At 47.7% G+C, this 12,855-nt stretch overlaps 1 pseudogene; it reads left to right on the top strand.

The window, feature by feature from the left end:
* The first annotated feature begins 99 nt into the window (after positions 1–99).
* LOC139248904 (zinc finger protein 623-like) lies at positions 100–2,960 on the top strand (annotated as a pseudogene).
* The last annotated feature ends 9,895 nt before the right edge of the window (positions 2,961–12,855 follow it).

Below are 12,855 nucleotides of genomic sequence, written 5' to 3'. Positions count from 1 at the left end.
AGTAATAGAAAGCAAGTTACAATTTAAATGGAGAAATTGCAAAGTGCTGCAGTACAGCGGGATCTGGACATCGTTGTGCATGAAACACAAAAAGTTAGTATGCAGGTACAGCAATTAATCAGGAAGGCAAACAGATCGTTGGCCTTTATTTAAAGGGGGATAGAGTATAAAAGCAGAGAAGTTCTGCTGCAAATATACAGGGTATTTGTGAGGCCACACGTGGAGTACTGTGTGCAGTTTTGGTTTCCGTATTTGAGGAAAGATATACTTGGAGGCTGTTGATTGAAGGTTCACAAGGTTGATTCCGCAGATGAGGGGGTTAACTTATGAGGATAGGTTGAGTAGATTGGGCCTCTGCACAATGGAGAAAAATGAGAGGTGATCTTTTTGAAACAGAAGATAATGAGGGGGCTCGGCAAAGTGGATGCAGAGAGGATATTTCTACTCTTAGGGGAAACTAAAACTAGGGGACATTGTCTTAGAATAAGGTCAGCCCATTAAAAATTGAGATGTGGAGACATTTCTTCTCTGAGGGTTGTAAATCTATGGAATTCTCTGTCCCAGAGTGCTGTGGAGGCTGAATCATTCAATACATTTTAACGTAGCGATACAAAGCTTTTTGAGTGATAACGGAGTAAAGAATTATGGGGAGTGGGTAGGGAAGTGGAGCTGAGACCATGATGAAATCAGCCATGATCTTATTGAATGAGGGTGCACGCTCGGGGGGTCAAATGGCCGACAGTTGCTCCTATTTCTTATTTTATATTAACTGAACCCAGCCAGAGTCAGCATACTCTGGGATTTAGCGAGAGGGAGGGAAGTGAGTGCGTGTAGAACTGAACCCAGCCAGAGTCAGTACCTTCAGGGGAGGGGAACCAGTGAGTGTAGAACTGAACCCGGCCAGAGTCAGCACCTTCAGGGGAGGGGAACCAGTGAGTGTTGAACTGAACCCAGCCAGATTCAGTACCTTCAGGGAAGGGGAACCAGTGAGTGTAGAACTGAACCCAGCCAGATTCAGCACCTTCAGGGGAGGGGAAACTGTGAGTGTAGAACTGAACCCAGCCAGAGTCAGTACCTTCAGGGGAGGAGAACCAGTGAGTGTAGAATTGAACCCGGCCAGAATCAGCACCTTCAGCGTAGGGGAACCAGTGAGTGTAGAACTGAACCCAGACAGAGTCAGTTCCTTCTGGGGAGGGGAACCAGTGAGTGTAGAACTGAACCCAGCCAGAGTCAGTACCTTCAGGGGAGGGGAATCAGTGAGTGTCGAACTGAACCCAGCCAGTGTCAGTACCTTCAGGGGAGGGGAACCAGTGAGTGTCGAACTGAACCCAGCCAGATCCGGTACATTAAGGGGAGGGGAACCAGTGAGTGTAGAACTGAACCCAGCCAGAGTTGGTGATGATAATTGGGAGCGGAGGACAAGCTGCCTTCAGACGTGTGACGTGTTTGAATTTCAGGACAGGTACGGGGAAGAGTGTATGGGATGGGGATTGACAGCTTTGGAGGAACATGAGAGGAAATAATGTTCCATACAATCAAAATTTGTCGGTTGTGAATTACTGTCCTTCACTTGCTGTAATGAATTGTGTAAACTCCTTTTCCAGGTTATTCGAAGGGCAGGACTTGCACACGTGAAAATCAAACCAAACATCACGTCAAGATCTGTCAGAATCACTCGATTCATCAGGACCTGAATATCATCGGCCTTTGAATGCAGAAGAAGAAATGTTTGTCTGTTCTGTCTGTGGGAACAGATTTCAAACATCAATGTGATTGGAAAAGCACCGAGACACACACACACACCCGATTGAGAGTGTTCCAGTGCACTGACTGCAAAGAGCTTTAACCAGTTACACAGCTTGACAGCAGGGAGAAACCGTACACGTGTTCTGTGTGGACGAGGCTTCAACTGATCATTCAACCTGGCGAGCCACAAGGACACCCACACAGTGGAGAAATCATGGAAATGTGGGGACTGTGGAAAGGGATTCAATTACCCATCTGAGCTGGAAATTCATCGACGCCATCACACTGGGGAGAGGCCGTTCACCTGCCCCGTGTGTGCGAAGGGATTCACTCAGTCATCCACCCTGCTGACACACCAGCGAATTCACACTGGGGAGAGGCCATTCACCTGCTCTGACTGTGGGAATGGATTCATTACCACATCCAACCTGTTGACACACCAGCGAGTTCACACTAGGGAGAGGCCATTCACGTGCTCTGACTGTGCGAAGGGATTCACTCTGTCATCCCACCTGCTACAACACCAGCGAGTTCACACTGGGGAGAGGCCGTTCAACTGCTCTGACTGTGGGAAGGGATTCACTCAGTCATCCACCCTGCTGAAACACCAGCGAGTTCACACTGGGTCGAGGCCATTCACCTGTTCTCAGTGTGGGAAGGGATTCACTCATTCATCCAGCCTGCTGAGACACCAGCGAGTTCATTCTGGGGAGAAGCCGTTCACCTGCGCTGAGTGTGGGAAGGGATTCATTCGGTCATCCGGCCTACTGGATCACCAGCGAGTTCACACTGGAGAGAGGCCATTCACCTGCTCCGAGTGTGGGAAGGGATTCACTACAACATCCTAACTGCTGAGACACCAGCGAGTTCACACTGGGCAGAGGCCGTTCACCTGCTCTGAGTATGGGAAGGGATTCACTCTGTCATCCACCCTGCTGACATACCAGCGAGTTCACACTGGGGAGAGGCCGTTCAGTTGCTCTGAGTGTGGGAAGGGATTCAATCAGTCATCCAACCTGCTGACGCACCAGCGAGTTCACACTGGGGAGAAGCCATTCACCTGCTCTGAGTGTGGGAAGAGATTCACTCGTTCATCCACCCTGCTGACACACCAGCGAGTTCACACTGGGAAGTGACCATTCACCTGCTCCGTGTGTGGGAAGGGATTCACTCTGTAATCACACCTGCTGAGGCATCAGCGAGTTCACAAGTAACTGCAGGGTTTGGATTCTGCTGTTGTCCCAGACTGAATCGTGTCCTTTCTGACAGTTGGGTTTTCTTTCTGCTGATATTGATTCCCCGTATAACTGGGCAGAAGTTTAATATTCTGGATATTTGACCAATTAATCAACGGGAAAATGCTCAGATTAAAAAATAACGCTGATTGTGTTTACATCCATTACTTCACCCTTTAAAAAAAACATAAGAAATAGGAGCAGGTTTAGGCCATTGGCCACGCGAACCTGCTCTGCCATTTAATAAGATCCTGGCTGATCTGATCTTGGGCACAGCTCCACTTTCCTGCCTGCTCGCCATAACCCTTCACTCCATTATCGCTCAAAAATCTGGCCAACACCACCTTAAATATATTCAATGACGAACCTCCACAGAATTCCAGATTTACGATCCTCAGGGAGTAGAAATTTCTCCTCATCTCAGTTCTAAATCCCATATTCTTAATCTATGCCCCCTAGTTCTAAATTCCCCAATCAGTCGAAATATCCTCTCTGCATCTACCTTGTCGAGTCCCCTCAGCATCATATGTTTCAATTAAATCACCTCTCATTCTTCTAAACTCCAATGAGTATAGGACCAACCTGCTAAACCTATCCCCATATGTCAACCTCTTCATCTCAGGAATCAAACTAGTAAAGCTTCTCTGAACTGTCTCCAATGCAAGTATATCCCTCTTTAAATAAGGACACCAAAACTCTACGCAGTACTCTAAGTGTAGTCTCACAAATCCACTGTACAGTTGTAGTAGGATTTCCCTGCTTTTATACACGATCCCCCTTGCAATAAAGGCTAACATTTCTATTGGCTTTATAATTACTTGCTGTAACTGCACGCTAACGTTTTGTGTTTCACACAGAAGGGCAATCAGGTCCCTCTGTACTGCAGCATTTTGTAATAGCTCTCCATTTAAATCATAAATTGTATTTTTATTTTTCCTGCCAATGTGGATAACCTCACAGTTTCCCACATTATACTCAATCTGCCAAATATTAACCGACTAACTTAGCCGATTTGTTGAGTATCTCTAAAGCATGCACTCCCTAGTTCCGCCACCAGGGAGCTCATGCGCTGAAGTCCCAACGGATCTCAGCATCCCTTGGGAACACGGTATATAAGCCGGCCCAAAGGCCTGTTCCTCACTCTTATTAAAGACTGAGGTCACTGTTACTTTAACCTCTCTGCGCACAGCCTCATCTGCGGAGAAGGAAGCACTGTAAAAAGGAGAGCGGTCCTCCTCACGGTCTGCTGGGCACCGACCTACATATTCATGGAGAATCTTCTGGCTCCGGTGAAACCCACAGATACGTCGTATGAGGAGCTGTGTACACTGGTTCGGGAGCACCTGAACCCGATGGAGAGCGTGCTGATGGCGAGGTTAAGGTTATACACGTGCCAGCGATCTGAAGGTCAGGATGATGCGAGCTACGTTGCCGAGCTACGGTGATTTGTAGCACAATGTGAGTTTGATGGCTAACTGGAGCAAATGCTCAGAGACGTTTTTGTACTGGGCACTGGCCACAAGACCATCCGACGAAAACGTTTGACTGTCGAGATACCGACCCTCAGTAAAGCCATTGTGGTATCACAGGCATTTATGTCCACCAGTGATAACACAAAACAAATCTCTGCTAGCAATGTTCATAAATTGACTGGAACTGTGTTTGCGAGCAGAAATGTACAGGGCAGAAACCACAAGTCTGCAACTGCCAGCAGGCCTCATGTGACCCGGATGACTCAAAGTCCCCAACGAAGGAGGAATGCAAGGCAATTCACATCTTGTTGACGTTGCGGAGGCTTCCATTCAGCCTATTCATGCCGCTTCAATGGGTATGTTTGCAAGAGCTGTGGAAGAATGGGGCAACTCCAACGAGCTTCTAGATGAGCTGAAGCTCTGCAAAACCTGCTAGCCATCACGTGGCAGAGGAAGATTGGTCCATGGTGGAGCAAAGCAATTTCGAGCCTCAGGGAGAGGAGGCAGATGCTGAAGTATAGGGGATGCACACATGTTAGACGAAATCTCAACCTATAATGCTAAATGTAACATTGCATGGCTTACCCGTAGCCATGGAACTGGATACTGGTGCTAGCCAATCCATCATGAGTAAAAAGATGTTTGAGAGACTGTGGTCCAACAAGGCATTCAGACCAGCCCTGAGCACCACCGACACAAAACTGAGAACGTACACCAAAGCGCTTATAACTGTCCTGGGCAGTGCCATGGTCAAGGTCACCTACGAGGGCACGGTGCACGAACTGCCACTCTGGATTGTCCCGGGCGATGGCCCCACACTGCTTGGAAGGAGCTGGCTGGGCAAGATCCGCTGAAACTGGGATGACATCCGAGCGCTATCACATGTCGATGAGGCTTCATGTACCCAGATTCTTAAAAAATGTCCTTTCCTTTTTGAGCCAGGCATTGGAAACTTTTCCGGGGTGAAGGTGCAGATCCACTTGGTCCCAGAGGCACGTTCACCACAAGATGAGAGCGGTACCTCACATGATGAGGGAGAGAGTGGAAATCGAGCTGGACAGGCTGCAACACGAGGGCATCATCTCCCCAGTGGAATTCAGAGAGTGGGCCAGCACGATTGTTGCAGTACTCAAAAGTGATGGCACGGTCAGGATTTGCATCGATTAAAAAGTAACTATTAATCATTTCTCACTACAGGACCAATACCCGCTACCTAAGGCAGACGACCTATTAGCGACGCTGGCAGGAGACAAGACGTTCACCAAGCTCGACCTGACTTCGGCCTACATGACGCAGGAGCTGGAGGAGTCTTCGATGGGCCTCACCTGCATCAAAACGCGCAAGGGGCTGTTCATCTACAACAGATGCCCGTTTGGAATTCGGTCGGTTGCAGCGCTCTTCCAGAGAAACATGAAGAGCCTACTCAAGTCAGTACCACACACGGTGGTTTTTCAGGACGATATATTGGTCACGGGTCGAGACACCGCCGAGCACCTACAAAGCCTGGAGGAGGTCCTCCAGTGAGGAGGTCCTCCAGTGAGTGGATCGCGTAGGACTGTGGCTGAAGAGGTTGAAATGCGTCTTCATGGCAACAGAAGTGGAGTTTTTATGGACAAAGATCGCGGCAGATGGCATTCGGCCCACAGACGCCAAGACAGAGGTTATCAGGAACGCGTCCAGGCCACTTAATGTCACAAAGCTGTGGTCAATCCTGGGACTCCTCAACTATATTGGTAACTTCCTACTGGGGTTAAGCAACTATTTGGAGACCCTACATGTGTTATTGCACAAAGGTGAGAACTGGGTATGGGGAAAAAAACAAGTCGTTGCTTTTGAGAAAGCCAGAAATATTTTATGTTGCAAGAAGCTGCTTGCATTGTAACACCCGCGTAAAAGACTTGTGCTAGCATGTGACGCATCGTCGTACGGAGTCAGGTGTGTATTACAACAAGCTACGGTTTCGGGAAAGTTGCAAACTGTCGCCTATCCTTCCAGGAGCTTGTCTAAGGTCGAGAGGGCCGACAGCATGATTGAGAAAGTGGCATTAGCGTGTGTGTTCGGGGTGAAGAAAATGCATCAGTACCTGTTTGGCCTCAAATTTGACCTTGAAACTGATCACAAGCCCCTCACATCCTGTTTGCTGAAAACAAGGGATAAATACTATTGCCTCAGCCCTCATAAAAAAGGTGGACACTCACGCTATCAGCATATAACTATACCATCCGCCACATGCCAGGCACTGAGAATTATGTGGATGCTCTGTCGGCTACCATTGCCCACCACGGGGGTGGAAATGGCGCATCGTGCAAACTTCTTGATGATGGCGCAGCCCGCAGACTTGTTGATGGTCATGGAAGCGTTTGAAAATGATAAATCACCTGTCACGGACCGCCAGATTAGGACTTGGACCAGCCAAGATCCTGTGCTGTTCCAAGTAAAAAACTGTGTGCTGCATGGGAGCTGGGCCAACATCCCAGTTGAAATGCAAGAGCCAATCAAGCTGTTCCAGCGGTGAAACGACGAGCTGTCCATTCAGGCAGACTGCCTGTTGTGGGGTAACCGCGTAGTGCTAACCAAAAAGGGCAGGGAGACATTAATCTCGGATCTCCACAGCACACACCCGGGTATAGTAATGATGAAAGCGATAGCCAGATGCCACATGTGGTGGCCCCGTATCGACTCTGACTTAGAGTCTTGTGTACGGCAATATACTGTGTATGCTCAGTTGAGCAACGCACCCAGTGAGGCACCACTAAGTTTGTGGTCCAGGCCCTCCAGACCATGGTCGAGGATCCATGTCGACTATGCGGGCCCGTTTCTCGGTAAAATGTTCCTGGTGGTGGTGGATGCTTTTTCAAAATGGTTCGAACGTGAAATAATTTCGGAAAGCACTGCCACCTACACCATTGAAAGCCTGACAGACTGGTCAGTGACAACGGGCCTTGTTTCACAAGTGTTGAATTTAAAGAATTCAACACCCGCAATGAGATCAAACATGTCACCTCGGTCCCGTTTTAACCAGCCTCCAATGGGCAGGAAGAGCGGGCAGTACAAACCAACAAACAGAGCCTTAAATGAGTCAGAGAAAGCTCACTCCAAACCCGCCTGTCCCGAGTACTGCTCAGCTACTGCACGGGACCCCACTCGCTCATAGGTGTGTCCCCGGCTAAGCTGCTCATGAAAAGGAGAATTAAAACCAGACTCTCCATTATTAACCCAACCTGCATGATCAGGTAGAGAGCAGGCAGCAGCAACAAAATGTAAACGATGGTCGTGCAACTGTGTCACGGGAAATTGATCTGAATGACCGTGTATGTGCTAAACTATGGACATGGTCCCAAGTGGATCGCGGGCAAGTTGATAGCTAAAGAAGGGAATAGGGTGTTTGTCGTCAACTAGACAATGGACAAATTTGCTGAAAGCACCTGGACCAAACGAGGCTACGGTTCACAGACTGCCCTGAACAACCCACAGCAGACAGCACCTTTTTCGTGCCCACAACACACACCCAAAGGAACAACAACACCACCCCGGACCAGGAAATCAAACCCATCACGCCCAACAGCCCAGCAAGGCCAGGCTCACCCAGCAGCCCTGCAGGGCCAACAACACGCCAGCCCAGCGAGGGCACAGCCAACACACCAGAACAGACATCTGCACCGAGGCGGTCCACCAGGTAAAGAAAGGCTCCTGACCGCCTCACCTTGCAAATAGTTTTCATTTTGACTTTGGGGGAGGAAGTGATGTTGTGTATCTGTAAAGCATGCACTCCCATGTTCTGCCACCAGGGAGCTCATCTTCTGAAGTCCCAAGGGATCCCAGCATCCCTTGGGAGCACTGTATATAAGCCGGCCCCTAAGGCCTGTTCCTCACTCTGTAATGTCTTATTAAAGAGTGAGGTTACTGTTACTTTAACCTCCCTGAGTGTAGCCTCATCTGTGTTAGGAACACAATACTATCTATAATCTATTTGCAGATTCTTTGTATCCTTCTCTAATTTCCTTACCCATCACCTTTATATCATCAGCAAACTTGGCTACATTACACTCTGTCCCTTGATCCAATTCATTAATATAGATTGGAAATAGTTGAGGCACCCACTAATCACCATTTGCCATCCGGAAAATGACCCATTTATCCCGACTCTCTTCTGTCACTTAGCCCTCCCTCTATCCTTGTGAATATTACTCCCAATCCTGTGAACTTTTATCTTGTGAAGTAACCTTTTATGTGGCATCTTATCGAAAGCCTTCTGCAAATCCAAATACAACACATCCATTGGTTCACCCTTAACCACCCTGCTCGTCACATCCTCAAAGAACTCCAGCAAATTTGTCAAAAATGATTTCCCTTTCATAAAGCCATGCTGACTCTGCCTGACTGTATTATATTTTTCCAAATGTCCTGCTGCTGTTTCCTCAATAAAATACTCAAGCTTTTTCCCAGCAACAGATGCTGGGCAAACTTGTCTATAGTTTCCTGATTTCTCCCTCTCCCTTTTTAAATAGGAGTGTTACATTTGTGGTTTTCCAAACCGCTGGGACCTCTCCACAATCCAGGAAGTTTTGGGAGATTTCAACCGATGCATCCACTATCTCTGCAGCCACTTCTTTTAAGACCCTATGATGCAGGCCATCAGGTCTAGGAGACTTCTCCACCTTTGGTCCAGGGGAATTGTCCACCTTCAGTCTCATTATTTTACAGCTTAATTTTTCTTTCGTGTCAGTGATAGTTTTAAGTTCCTCCTTCCTATAGCCCCTTGATTATCTATTATTGGGATGTCTTTAGTATCTTCTACCTTTAAGACCGATACAGAATATCAGAAGGGTTTTCAAATACTGAATGCTGCAAAAAATGGAGCTAAAGTTTGTTCAGCAATTGATAATAAAATGAATTGAATATGCAGGTTGGTTTGGATTTCTCTGGGATGGAGCCAGACATTATGTGCCTTGAAATACCGCCGGTGTCCACTAGATGACGCTGACCCTCCAATTAATTCAGACTGATTGGAGCGTGAATGCCCCCTGAAGCAGGAGGAATGAGGGCAGATCAGGGTCAGACACTGAACTTACTGCACCCCACAGGGACATCACACACTGCCCCCTCCCCGGGGCAGATCAGGGTCAGACACTGAACTTACTGCACCCCACAGGGACCTCACACACTGCCCCCTCCCTGGGGCAGATCAGGGTCAGACACTGAACTTACTGCACCCCACAGGGACATCACAAACTACAACCTCCCTGGTCAGGCACTAACATACTGCACACTATTGGGGATGCACGAACTGCCCTGACTCTGGGGGAGTCACTGCTGGAGGATCCGCAGAAAGAAAGGGAACTCCTCCAAACATTCTGGTCATTAATCCCGAGTCAGATTGATGCCGAATTCCCACATTCTGTGCTGCAGCCTGGGAAGCCACAGAGACAATGTGGGACCTCACAAACCCTGGAGAAGCCCCCCAGACCGCAGAGCTTTGGGCCACAGACCTGGGACACTGGGCATCCACAATGAGGGAGTGATAATTCTGCTTCCCCGGAACACCCAATTTTGCTCCACTGTCACTGTGAGCTGCGGGGAGTTACACTTATCCACAGCAGCTCTCCTCCCCTGAAGATGCTGATCCTGGAGGGTGCAGAAATACAAAGGACACACTCAGGAAATGTGCCGCACTAACTGGGCACTGTGCAGGATTGGAGCAGGCAACACCTCCCTCAATTGTCCTGTTCCCAGACTGACCCAGAACCACCTCACCCTCCCCTGTCCCAGACTGAACCAGACGCCCTCTCACCCTCCCCTGTCCCAGTCTGACCCAGAACCCCCTCACACTTCTCGGTCCCAGACTGCCCCCCCCCGTCACCCTCCCCAGTCCCAGGCTGACCCAACCTGCCCCCCCCCTCACTCTACCCTTTCCAAGAACCACCATCCCCCGTCACCCTTCCTTCTCCAGACTTCCTGAACATTTTTGATAGAGCAGCCCCTTGTGTGGCACTTTATCAAATCGAAGCCAAGAACATAAGAACATAAGAAATAGGAGCAGGAGCTGGCCATTTGTCACCTCACACCTGCTCTGCCATTCAACACGAACATGGATAGTCCGATCATGGACTCAGCTCCACTTCCCTGCCCGCTCCCCATAACCCTTTACTCCCTTATCGCTCATAAATCTGTTTATCTCCGCCTTAAATATATTCAATGACCCAGCCTCCACAGCTCTCTGGTGCAGAGAATTCCACAGATTTACGAACCTCAGAGAAGAAATTCCTCCTCAACTCAATTTTAAATGGGCGGCCCTCATTCTGAGACTATGCGCCCTAGTTCTAGATTCCCCTTTGAGTGGAAATATCCTCTCTGCGTCAAGCTTGTCGAGACCCCTCATTATCTTATATGTTTCGATAAGATTCCCTCTCATGCTGCTGAACTCCAATGAGTACAGGCCCAACCTACTCAACCTATCTTCATAAGTCAACCCCCTCATCTCCAGAATAAACCGAGTGAACCTTCTCTTCTGAACTGCCTCCAATGCAAGTATGTCCTGCTCTAAAAATGGAGACCAAAACTGTATGCAGTACTCTAGTTGTCGCCTTACCAATACCCTGAACAGTTGTAGCAGGACTGTTCTGCTTTTATACTCTGTCCCCTGTGCAATAAATGCCAACATTCCATTTGCTTTCCTGATTACTTGCTGTACCTGCAATTTCTTGTGTTTCATGTTCCAGGACCCCCAGGTCCCTTTGCACTGCAGCGATTTGCAATTTAGCTTTATTTAAATAATAATTTGCTTTACTATTTTTTCTGCCACAGTGGATAACTTCACATTTTCCCACATTTTATTCCATCTGCCAAAAATTAGCCCACTCACTTATCCCTTTATAGATTTCTTGTGTCCTCCTCACAAGTTGCTTCTGCACCCATCTTTGCATCATCAGCAAACTTGGCTACATTACACTCAGTACTTTCATTCAATCATTAATATAGATTGCAAATATTTGCGGCCCCACCACCGATCCATGCGGCACCTCACTCGTTGCTATTTGCTGACCAGAAAATGACCCATTTATCCCGATCTCTTTTTTCTGTTAGTTAGCCAATCCTCTATCCATGCTAATATATTACCCCCAACCCTGTGAGCTTTTATCTTGTGCTGTAACCTCTTATGTGGCACTCTATCGAATGCCTTCTGGAAATTCTGTTATACAATTCAATATGATCATGGCTGAACAGCCAAAAATCCAGGTGGTGCTTCTGACAAAGAAATCCAATGCTGGGCCCAGCAAGAGCAAGTAAATTGGACACAATTTAATCTAACAACACGTGGGTTCTTTTCAGAGCCACCCGCAATGTAGTGCCATTTTTTAAGAAGGGAGAAAGGGATAGGCTGAGGTATTACATGCCTGTCAGGCTAACCTGAGTAGCGGGAAATTTATTGGAAATAATCCTGAAAGACAGGATAAATCTGCATTTGGAAAGGCAAGGATTAATTCGGGACAGTCAGCGTGGATTTGTTGAGGGAAGATCGTGTTTGACTAACCTGATTCAATTATTTGTGGAGGTAACCAAGAGGGTCAATGAGGGTAGAGCGTACGATGTAGTGTTGGGACTTTATCAAGGCTTTTGATAAGGTTTCCATGGTAGACTGGGCATGAACTTTAAAGCCCATGCAATACAGGTCAAAGTGGCAAGTTGGATCCAAAATTGGCTTGGAGGTAGGAAGCAAAGGGGAATGATTATGGGTGTTTTTATGACTGGAAGAATGTTTCCAGTGCGGTTCCACAGGGCTCAGTAGTGAGTCCCTTGCTTTTTGTGGTATATATCAACGATTTGGATTTGAATATAGGGAGTATGATTAAGAAGTTTGCTGACGACACTAAAATTGGTTGTGGTTGATAATGAAGAGGAAAGTCATGGGCTTCAGGATGATATCAAGCTGCTGGTCAGGTGGGCAGAGCTGTGGCAAATGGAATTGAATTCAGAGAAGTGTCAGGTGATGGTCTTTGGGAGGGCTAATAAGGAAAGGGTATACACATTAAACGGTAGTCCACATAATAGTGTACATGAGAAAGTGACCTTGGAGTGCTTGTCCACAGATCCCTGAAAGTAGCAGGCCAGGTATAAGGCGGTTAAGAAGGCGTACAGAATGGTTGTCTTTATTGGCCGAGGCATAAAATATAAGAGCAGGGAGGTTATGCTTAATTGTATAAATCATTAGTTAGGCCACAGCTGGAGTACTGCGTGCAGTTCTGGTCGCCGTATAATAGGAAGGACATGATTGCACTAGAGAGGATGCAGAGGAGATTTACCACGATTCTGCCTGGAATGGAGAATCTTAGTTATGAGAACAGATTGGATAGGCTGGGTTTGTTCTCATTGGAACAGAGGAGGTTGAGAGGAAACCTCATCGA

The sequence above is a fragment of the Pristiophorus japonicus genome, unplaced genomic scaffold (assembly GCF_044704955.1).
Source record: "Pristiophorus japonicus isolate sPriJap1 unplaced genomic scaffold, sPriJap1.hap1 HAP1_SCAFFOLD_30, whole genome shotgun sequence".
In the NCBI taxonomy this organism is placed as follows: domain Eukaryota; kingdom Metazoa; phylum Chordata; class Chondrichthyes; family Pristiophoridae; genus Pristiophorus; species Pristiophorus japonicus.
The sequence above is the reverse complement of the archived record's forward strand: the minus strand, read 5'-3'. Positions and strand labels throughout refer to the sequence as shown.